Source organism: Dasypus novemcinctus, chromosome 14, assembly GCF_030445035.2.
Source record: "Dasypus novemcinctus isolate mDasNov1 chromosome 14, mDasNov1.1.hap2, whole genome shotgun sequence".
Lineage (NCBI taxonomy): Eukaryota > Metazoa > Chordata > Mammalia > Cingulata > Dasypodidae > Dasypus > Dasypus novemcinctus.
In genome coordinates, this window is record NC_080686.1 from 43,181,049 (window position 1) to 43,191,192 (window position 10,144).

General features: G+C 39.2%; 1 non-coding gene across 1 annotated transcript; it reads right to left on the reverse strand.

The window, feature by feature from the left end:
- Positions 1–729: 729 nt before the first annotated feature.
- LOC111760687 (small nucleolar RNA SNORA70) lies at positions 730–861 on the reverse strand. The gene has a single exon (XR_002794301.1). It is a non-coding gene; the product is annotated as a small nucleolar RNA SNORA70 (small nucleolar RNA).
- Between the last annotated feature and the right edge of the window lie 9,283 nt (positions 862–10,144).

The following is a 10,144-nucleotide window of genomic DNA, read 5'->3' on the forward strand; positions in this document are numbered from 1 at the left end:
TGCGTGGCACGGCACTCCTCGCGCACATCAGCACTGCGCATGGGCCAGCTCCACACGGGTCAAGGAGGCCTGGGGTTTGAACCGCGGACCTCCCATATGGTAGACGGACGCCCTAACCACTGGGCCAAAGTCCGTTTCCCTATATAAGTCTTTAAAATCCATTTTTTTCTTTGTGGGTACCACGTTGAGAAACTAATGCTTCATGCAAGAGCAAGCCATGAAAAATCAGATGCTAAATGGGCTATAGGAAGCATACAGTAACCCAATCACGACCACAAGGTAACATCTTGTACTTTTTTTTGATGGCCAGGAAGTAGTATATTGGTGTGCACAAATCCAGGTAAGGGCTTTGCTGTCAAAGCCCTCATGAGTACAGGGCCCGCCACTTGACTAAATCCACAACTGGGGATGAATTTGATCTCACAACTATCTGGGATGAGGCGTTTCTCAGCCACCAGGTCTTAAAATTCGTCAGAATTATGCTTAGTAAAGCAAGTATTACTTTCTGGAAATATGGATCTTCTGGTGGCCCGGGAACTTGAAATTAGTCCTGCATAGCACCTCAATCCCATGTTCCTTGTTTTGAAGCTTGGTACGGAGGGACGTGATGACTTGGCTGATGAAGACCGTGACTACTGCACCATGGGGCTTTCCAAGGTCACCCTGCATACTAGTCTGGAGCCTAGACACGGCACTGCATGAGGTAAGACATGAACATCCAGCAGAAAGGGTGGTCTCCAAGGTCCCATAGAGAACTCATACATGCATAAGGCCGCTTATACTACCAAGGCGGCTCCTCTCTGCAGCCATGGTACACTGGGCCCCATAGGGAAAGGAGGACGGTGGCTTAATTGGCTACAGAAATCTATCCTTTTTTATGCAACAGTTTTTAAATTTATTCTCAAAAATCGAAAACAAAAGTAGATATGTTACCCTCAGTAAACTTCAAAAATAATCAGCCTGACCTATCTTGTTTCATTAAGAGCCCTATTCACTTACACTTTTTCATTATTTTGAAGCAAATCCCAGACATAATTTTATTTGTAAATATTTTAGTATTTATTTCCAAAAGATAAAGATTTTTTAGAAATATAGCAATATCATTATCACACCTAAACAATTAACAATAATTCCTTAGAATCATCAAATATGCGGCGTTCCAATTTCCAGATGTCTCAAATGTCATAAGGGGGATTTCTTGTACACTATGTTTGTTCAAATGAAGATTCAAGTAAGGTCCACATAAAATCGGCTGGCAATCTTTTAAGTCTCTTTAATGTATAAATTTCTCCACCATATCTCTTTTTCCCCTGTAATATATTTGTTGGGGGAAAAAATGGTCCTACAGTATATACTACATCCTGGATTTTGCTATGATGTCATTTAACATGTTCCTCTGCCCCCAATATTTCCTGTAACCTAGTAATTAATCCTAGAGGCTTTTTCATACTAAGGCTTCACAGTTCCATATGCTTCTTCCACTCATGGCCAGTGGGTGCTGCTGGCTTGCACTAGCTAACAAGATGTGATTATGTGCATCATTTCCCAACTCTGCATTCAGTGACATCACACTGGTAGCTTGAAGATGTCGATGGTGGGAGTATTTACATCACAGCAAATGCCATGAACCAGGGATTTTCCCCCTTAGAGAGTCAGTTATTAAACATTTTCATGAACACCACTGCTAATAATACATCTTTTTTTTTTTTAAAGATTTTTTAAATTTACTTAATTCCCCTCCCCTCCCCTGGTTGTCTGTTTTCTGTGTCTTTTTGCTGCGTCTTGTTTCTTTGTCCGCTTCTGTTTCGTCAGCAGCACGGGAAGTGTGGGCGGCGCCATTCCTTGGCAGGCTGCACTTTCTTTCGCGCTGGGCGGCTCTCCTTAACAGGCGCACTCCTTGCGCGTGGGGCTCCCCTTCGCGGGGGACACCCCTGCGTGGCAGGGCACTCCTTGCGTGCATCGGCACTGCGCATGGGCCAGCTCCACACGGGTCAAGGAGGCCCGGGGTTTGAACCGTGGACCTCCCATGTGGTAGACGGACGCCCTAACCACTGGGCCAAAGTCCGTTTCCCTCTTTTTTTTTTTTTAAGATTTTATTTTATTTTTTTAATTTATTCTCTCCCCTTCCCCTTCAGTCGTCTTCTCTCTATGTCCATTCACTGTGTGTTCTTCTGTGACCACTTCTCTCCTTATCAGCGGCACCGGGAATCTGTGTTTCTTTTTGTTGTGTCATCATGTTGTGTCAGCTCTCCGTGTGTGCAGTGCCATTCCTGGGCAGGCTGCACTTTCTTTTGAGCTGGGCGGCTCTCCTTACAGGGTGCACTCCTTGCATGTGGGGCTCCCCTATGCGGGGGACACCCCTGCATGACATGGCACTCCTTGAGCGCATCAGCACTGCGCATGGGCCAGCTCCACACGGGTCAAGGAGGCCCGGGGTTTAAACCGCGGACCTCCCATGTGGTAGGCAGATGCCCTATCCATTGGGCCAAGTCCGCTTCCCTGCTAATAATACATCTTAATTAGGACTACCCACATTTCAAGTGCTCAATAGCAATGTATGATGAATGGATATTGTATTGGACAGCAAAGGTCTATATCCATTGTCTCATTAAGGGTTTGCAATTATGTTATTTATTCTATCGCTCCTTTTTGGTTTATTAGCTGGATATACAGAACATATTCCTTCATTACTTATTTACTTTCATGTACAGTAAATACATGGAAGGCAGGCTAAATCCTTGATTCTTTTCCTTTATTTACCAGTGTTCAAAATAATGAGTTATATTCCCTAGCATAAGTCACCATGAAAAAAATGGACTTATAGATTCCAACATATTTGATTGTTTCAATCCATTGCATTGGCTAGTAGAAATCTTTATGTTCAGAGCCTACACTTTATACTGTGCTATGCAACCACCAACACCATCCAGACTTCATATCTTATAGACTTCTTTCTCCTCATAAAGGCTCAGGTAATCCAGATTAAGATTCACTCTATTCAGTTGGGCCACACTTTAGCTAAAAATAACAACTTCAAGAGATCCTATTTACAAAGGGATTGTAAATGTGGATTAAGCACATTTCTAAACTGGGATACATAATTCAATTTCTACAGAAAATAACCAAAATGTCCAAAAGTTGAATTGGAAGGTTCATGAGGTTCTCCAAAACAAGCAAATAAATATTTTTGTGGTTTCCTTTTCATGAACAAAAATGCCAATGCAGGCTTTAAACTGAATGGTTAAAATTGTATTGTCTTATAAGGTTTAAAGTTTTCAATAAGATCCATGTACATTTGTAAACTATTTGACAAATAAACAGAAACATAAAAACATGTTACCTGGGAAATAAACAACCTGGGGGTATAAACAGGGAAAGTTACTAGGTAAAGGAAAGCCAAGATTCCAAGTCCTGCAAATTGTAATAAAAGTTTTATCCTTTTAGTTCATTTCATTAGTCTAGGTTATCGACTTTATTTTTGGTGGTGGTGGAGGTAGTCAGGAGTTAGTTTAGGAAAAATGAAAATATTATGAACTACATATTTTAAATTTCATTCAAAATGAACATAACTTTAGTACAATGGGGAGGAAAATGTATATTCTAGCACTTAGATGGTCTATTTTATTGAAAACTGTCAATAAAGGAAAGGATGGGGCATGACTAGCCATTCTTTCTATTATTGCAATATTGATGATTCTAATAGACCTGTACTTTAAAAGACAGTAACAAATTTTGTGAATTTTCCTTCTGAGAGGGGGTGGGGATGGCTTATACTTCTCCAGGAAACTGTCTTTTTGGTTTAAATACTTTCATTTAGAAGTGTGTTATATATAAAAATCCTCATTTGATTAGCCTTTAAACTTATTACTTAGAATTTATGGGAGTTTGGAATTAGAGATAAATAATTATACATATTCATACTTGCTATATTTATTTGAATTATAGGCTTTAGTGACTTCTAGGGGACTTTAAAAGCACAATTGAGAGTTATTGTCTTTGCTTAGTTACTATATTGTATTCACTTCAGTATAATCTGCTGTAAAATATGAGTTGATAATAATATTACTCCTAATTGTGTGCTGTTGCATACACTAATAATGACACATTCTGGTTGTCATTCATTTAGTCAACATCTATGGAAAGGTCACCAGTTCTTAGCACTGTGCTAGTGTCATGACTACCAAGGCAAATATGACATGATGGCTCTTTAAAGCAGTATCTACAGCAAGGAGTGCCCACAAATCCAAGCATAGGTGTATTTAATGTAATGTGGTAAGGGCAAAAATAGACATAGGTCCTAGATATTACAAAGGCAGAAAGGTGTTTGTGTACATGTGTCTGTATTATAAAGGCACAAAGGTGTGTGTGTGCATACATGCAAAAGACTTTCCAGGAAGAGCATAATTGAAGTAGGTTTTATAAAAGAATAATTAGGAACTACCCAAATGAAGAGGAAAAGGATAAAAAGGAGGAAGGTATTCCAGACAGAGGAGAAACAGCACCATTGTTAGAGATCAAAGTGAAAGGTAAGAAGTGGAGAGATCAAAATTAAACACTTTTGCACATCACAGGACCTTGTCAAAAGGGTGAAAAGGCAGCCAACTCAATGGGAGAAAATATTTGGAAATCACATGTCTGATAAGGATTTAGTATCATGATATATGAAGAAATGTGACAACTCAACAATAATGGACTGTGGTTAAATGGAGAAATATGGGTATATTCACTCAATGAATAATAACAAATATATCATACTAATATATCATATTAATAATCAGGTGTTTTGAGGGAAAATATAATAAAGGTAAGATATGGACAACATTTTAATGATGCTCTTTCATAGTTTGTAAACAAAATTTTCACAACAATGCGAGCTGTTGGTTGTGGGGTGATATATGAGAGCCTTGTATGATGATATGCATGTTTGTTTTGTAAATTCACAACTTTTACTATACACTAATTTTTGATGTATGTTCATGTATGAATAACATATTTCAAGAAAATTTTATTAAAAAACAAACAATAAAAAGAAAAACGACCCAATTAAAAAATAGGCAAGGGTAGCAGATATTGCTCAAGCGATTAAGCACCTGCCTACCATGTGGGAGGTCCCTGGTTTGGTTCCCAGTGCCTCCTAAAGAAGACAGCAAGCTAGGCGACAGGCAGACATAGCAAGCTGATGCAACAGAGACACAAGAAGAAAAACATGAGAGACACAACAAAGCAGGGAATGGAGGTTCCCTGTGCCTCCTAAAGAAGATTAGCAAGACAGTAAGCTGACACGATGGGCAGGAGTGGCAAGGTGATGCAACAAGATGATCCAACAAGAGACACAAGAAGTAAAACATAATGAGAGACACAACAAAGTGGGGAACAGAGGAGGCTCAAGTGATTAGGCATCTCCCTTCCACATCATAGGTCCTGGGTTTGGTTCCCAGTGCCTCCTAAAGAAACAAGGAAGATGAACAGACAGCAAGAGCAAATGAGAGAGTGGAGAGAAATAAAAATAAAATAATTTTTTTAAAAAAAGGGCAAATGACTTGAATAGACATTTTTCCAAAGAAGAAATACAAATGGCAAAAAAAGCAATGAAAAAATGTTCAATATCACTAATGATTAATGAAATGCAAATCAAAACTACAATGAGATATCATTTCACACCTATCAGAATGGCCACTATTAAAAAGACAGAGAACTACAAGTATTGGAGAGGATGTGAAGAGAGAGGAACACTTATTCACTGTTGGTGAGAATGAAGAACGTATAGCCACTGTGGAGGACTATTTGGCAGTTCCTAAAGAAGATGAATATAGATTTGCCACGTGACCCTGCAATACCACTATTGGGTATATACCCAGAAGAACTGAGAGCACTGACATGAATAGACATCAGCACACTGATGTTCATAGCACCATTATTCACAATCGCCAAAAGTTGGAAACAACCCAGGTGTCCATCAACTGATAAATGGATAAAAAAACTGTGGTGTATTCACACAATGGAATATTATGCAGCTGTAAGAAGAAATGAAGTCATAAAGCATATGACAATATGGATGAACCTGGAGGACATTATGTAGAATGAAGCAAGTCAGACATGAAAGAACAAATACTGTATGACTGTATTACTATGAACTAAATATATTGTGTATTATATTGTATGATTTCCATTTATGTAAAATGTAAATATAAATCCATTTATAAAGATGAAATTTGATTAGTGGTTATGTAGGGCTAGGGAAGACAAGTTAAAGGGTGTGGAGTTTTTCTTTTTGGAGTAATAAAATAATTATAAAATTTTTTGTGATAAATGCACAACATTGTGATCACACTAAAAGCCATAGATTGTACACTTAGATAGATTGTATGGTATTTGAATATATCGCAATAAAATTGCTTAATAAATAAATAAAATAAATAATTGTGCAAGAATAGCTAGAAATAGCTGCTATGTACAGCAGGGGAAACAGAGAGATTGAGAGGTAAAGGATTTTCTTGTTTGTTTTTTGTTTATTATTCTTATTGTTGTTAAAATAATGAAAATGCTCTAAATAATAAAGTGATGAATGCACAAACTATGTGATTATACCAAATGCCATTGATTGTACTCTTTGGATGAATTGTATGCTTTATTAATATGTATAATAAAATTGATTTGTTTAAAAAAAAAGAATTAGTGAAACAAGCAAAAAATAAAAATAAATTAAAGTCACAGTGAGAGACCACTAGATACTTACTAGAAGGGCTAAAGTGAAAAAGACTGACCATTCCAAGTGTTGGCAAGGATATGAAGGAACTAGAACTTTCATATAATGCTGGTGGGAATGTAAGATATTAAAATCACTTTGGGGAAGCAGATATGGCTCAACTGATCGAGCATCCATCTACCAAAAACAGGTCCAGGGTTCGATCCCCAGGCCCTCCTGACCCATGTGGTAAGCTGGCCCACATGCAGTGCTGCCGTGTGCAAGGAGTGCTGTGCCACACAGGGGCACCCCTGTGTAGGGGTACCCCACGCGCAAGGAGTGCGTCCCAGAAGGAGAGCTGCCCTGTGTAAAAAAGTGCAGCCCCCTCAAGAGTGGCACCGCACACACGGAGAGCTGATGCAACAAAAAAGAGATATAGTTTCCCAGTGCTGCTGGATAATGCAAGCATATGCAGAAGAATACACAGCGAATGGATATAGAGAGCAGACAACAGTGGGGAAAGGGAGAGATATAAATAAAATAAATCTTTTAAAAAAATGACTTTGGAAAATAGTATGGCAGTCCTTAAAATGTTAACCATACACCTGCCATATGACCTAAATATTCCACTACTGAATTTTCACCCAAGAGAAATGAAAACATATGTCCACAAAAAACTTGTACACAAATGTTAGCAACTTTATTAGTAAGACCAAACAATTAAAAACAACAACAACAACAACAAATAAGTGGAGAGAAACGACGAGAGACTAAAAAAGTTACTTGAGGGAAATTGGAAAGGGAGAGATATAAATAAAATAAATCTTTTAAAAAAATGACTTTGGAAAATAGTATGGCAGTCCTTAAAACGTTAACCATACACCTGCCATATGACCTAAATATTCCACTACTGAATTTTCACCCAAGAGAAATGAAAACATATGTCCACAAAAAACTTGTACACAAATGTTAGCAACTTTATTAGTAAGACCAAACAATTAAAAACAACAACAACAACAACAACAACAAATAAGTGGAGAGAAACGACGAGAGACTAAAAAAGTTACTTGAGGGAAACGGACTTTGGCCCAGTGGTTAGGGCGTCCGTCTACCACATGGGAGGTCCGCGGTTCAAGCCCCGGGCCTCCTTGACCCATGTGGAGCTGGCCCATGCTCAGTGCTGATGCGCGCAAGGAGTGCTGTGCTACACAGGGGTGTCCCCCGCGTAGGGGAGCCCCACGCGCAAGGAGTGCACCCATAAGGAGAGCCGCCCAGCGCGAAGGAGGGAGCAGCCTGCCGAGGAATGAGGAATGGCGCCGCCCACACTTCCCGTGCTGCTGACGACAACAGAAGCGGACAAAGAAACAGATGCAGCAAAAAGACACAGAAAACAGACAACCGGGGGAGGGGAGGGGAATTAAATAAAAATAAATCTTTAAAAAAAATAAAAAAATAAATAAAAAAATTAAAAAGTTACTTGAGAGCCAAACGACAGAATTCTGAACTTTGTCTTTCAAGCAATAAGGAGTCACTGATACCTTTACAATATGGGCAAACCAGAGACTAGACTAGTTAAGAGGGTCATGCAGTATTCAGAATGAGAGAGGATGTGAAACTGAACCAGGGCAGTGGTAGCAGAGGTGGGGGTGTGGGAAAAGTGTTCAAGAAATATCCAGGGAAGTGGATGTGGCTCAAGTGATAAGGCCTCTGCCTATCATATGGGAGGATCCAGGCTCGATCCCTGGAGCCTCCTGGTGAAGAGAAAGCATTCCTGTGTAGTGAGCCGAGTGCCCGCATGGTAAGCCAAGTGCCAACGCAGTGATCTGAGTGCCCGTGCGGTGAGCTGAGTGCCCATACAAGTGCCCGTGTGGTGAGCTGAGTGCCCACATGGTGAGCCGGTGCCCACAGGGCAAGTCAGTGCCTACACGGCAAGCTGAGTGACCGCATGGTGAGCCCACGCAAGTGAGTCACACGGCAAGATGACGATGCAATAAAAGAGAGATGAAGGGGAGAGTCAAGGTGATGCACAGCAGAGACCAGGAACTGAGGTAGTGCAATTGACGGGGAATCTCTCTCCACATCAGAGGTCCTCAGGATCGAATCCCAGTGAATCCTAGAGGAGAAAGACAAGAAGAGAAAACAAGACAAAAAGAGAAATAGATACAGAAGATCACGTAGTGAATGGACACAGCAAAAACAACAGGGTGAGGGAGGGGAGGGGGGAGAAAAAAAGTACTTAGGAGGTATAATGGGCAAGGCTTGGTGATTGGATGTGGGAAACATAGAAAATGGAAGAGTCAAAGACAACTGTAAAGGGTAGCATTGACACCAATACAAAAAAAGAATACAAGACTAGGAGTAGGAGAAGTGATGACTTTAATAGTTTTTGACTTGGGTTAGAGATGTAGCTGGGACATACATGCATGTAGCAGACAGGCAGCAGCTCTGGAGAAAGGTCTGGGTTGTACCTGTAGAGTTGGTGTCATTATCATATTACAGATAGTTAAAATCTTGTCAATGTGCCAAGTAATTCAGAAAGATTACAAAGTTAGAGAAGTAGTGATGTTTCTTTCAATTCACTGGGAAGCAGTACTTCGAGTATTTATATCTGCCATTAACTGTAGAGTTTAGATGCAGTATCAATCATGAATGGTTCGACATACTTGATTTATCATTAATTTGTGTATCTTTGAGATACTTGTTCTCCATAGCCTAGACATGAAGGTTCACATTAAATGAAGAAACACAGAACAACAAATAAAACTATCTAAAACTGAATATATTATCGGTTCTTCAGAACTATTTCGTACATAGCAGGGGTTATAAAACACTCCCAAATTATTAATTCTTCAGCTTGTTCTACCTTAGTTCAGCTTTTATACCTAACTATATCTGTCTAGCAAAGATGTCACTATATTTTTAGAGTTCCAGTTCTTTGTCTATTAATACATCATTTGACAATATGCTGTCAAGGTAAAAATTTAGCAATAGCACTAGAAGATCTCTTATGGAATTTTTTAAGTGGCAAGCTGAATTTTTTATTAATTTCAATAATCTCTATTATTTCAGTTGGCTGTTAAGCCAAATCAAAACTAATTTGGGGGAAGCTTCAAGGAAAGAATCATGAACAAAACTGTTATAATAACATTTCAAAACCGTGTGTGGCAACCGTACAGATTAACACTCACCCACTTTCCAAGAGTAACTAAAAATAGACCTTATTCGACTGGGCAAAATGAATGAATAGATTTTCTTAGTTAGGGCCACATGAACTCTAAGATTTTCTATTGTCCTCACTGTGGTTTCTAAATTGAGCAAAATGATATTTTCTTTTTTCATAGGGGTTATCTATTACTAGGCTGGGACTATAGCATTTTATATGAATGAAGATATAATTCTTGTTGTTGGTCTCTATAATGACAAATATGGGATACTTGAACCTCCTCTCCTATATGCCAT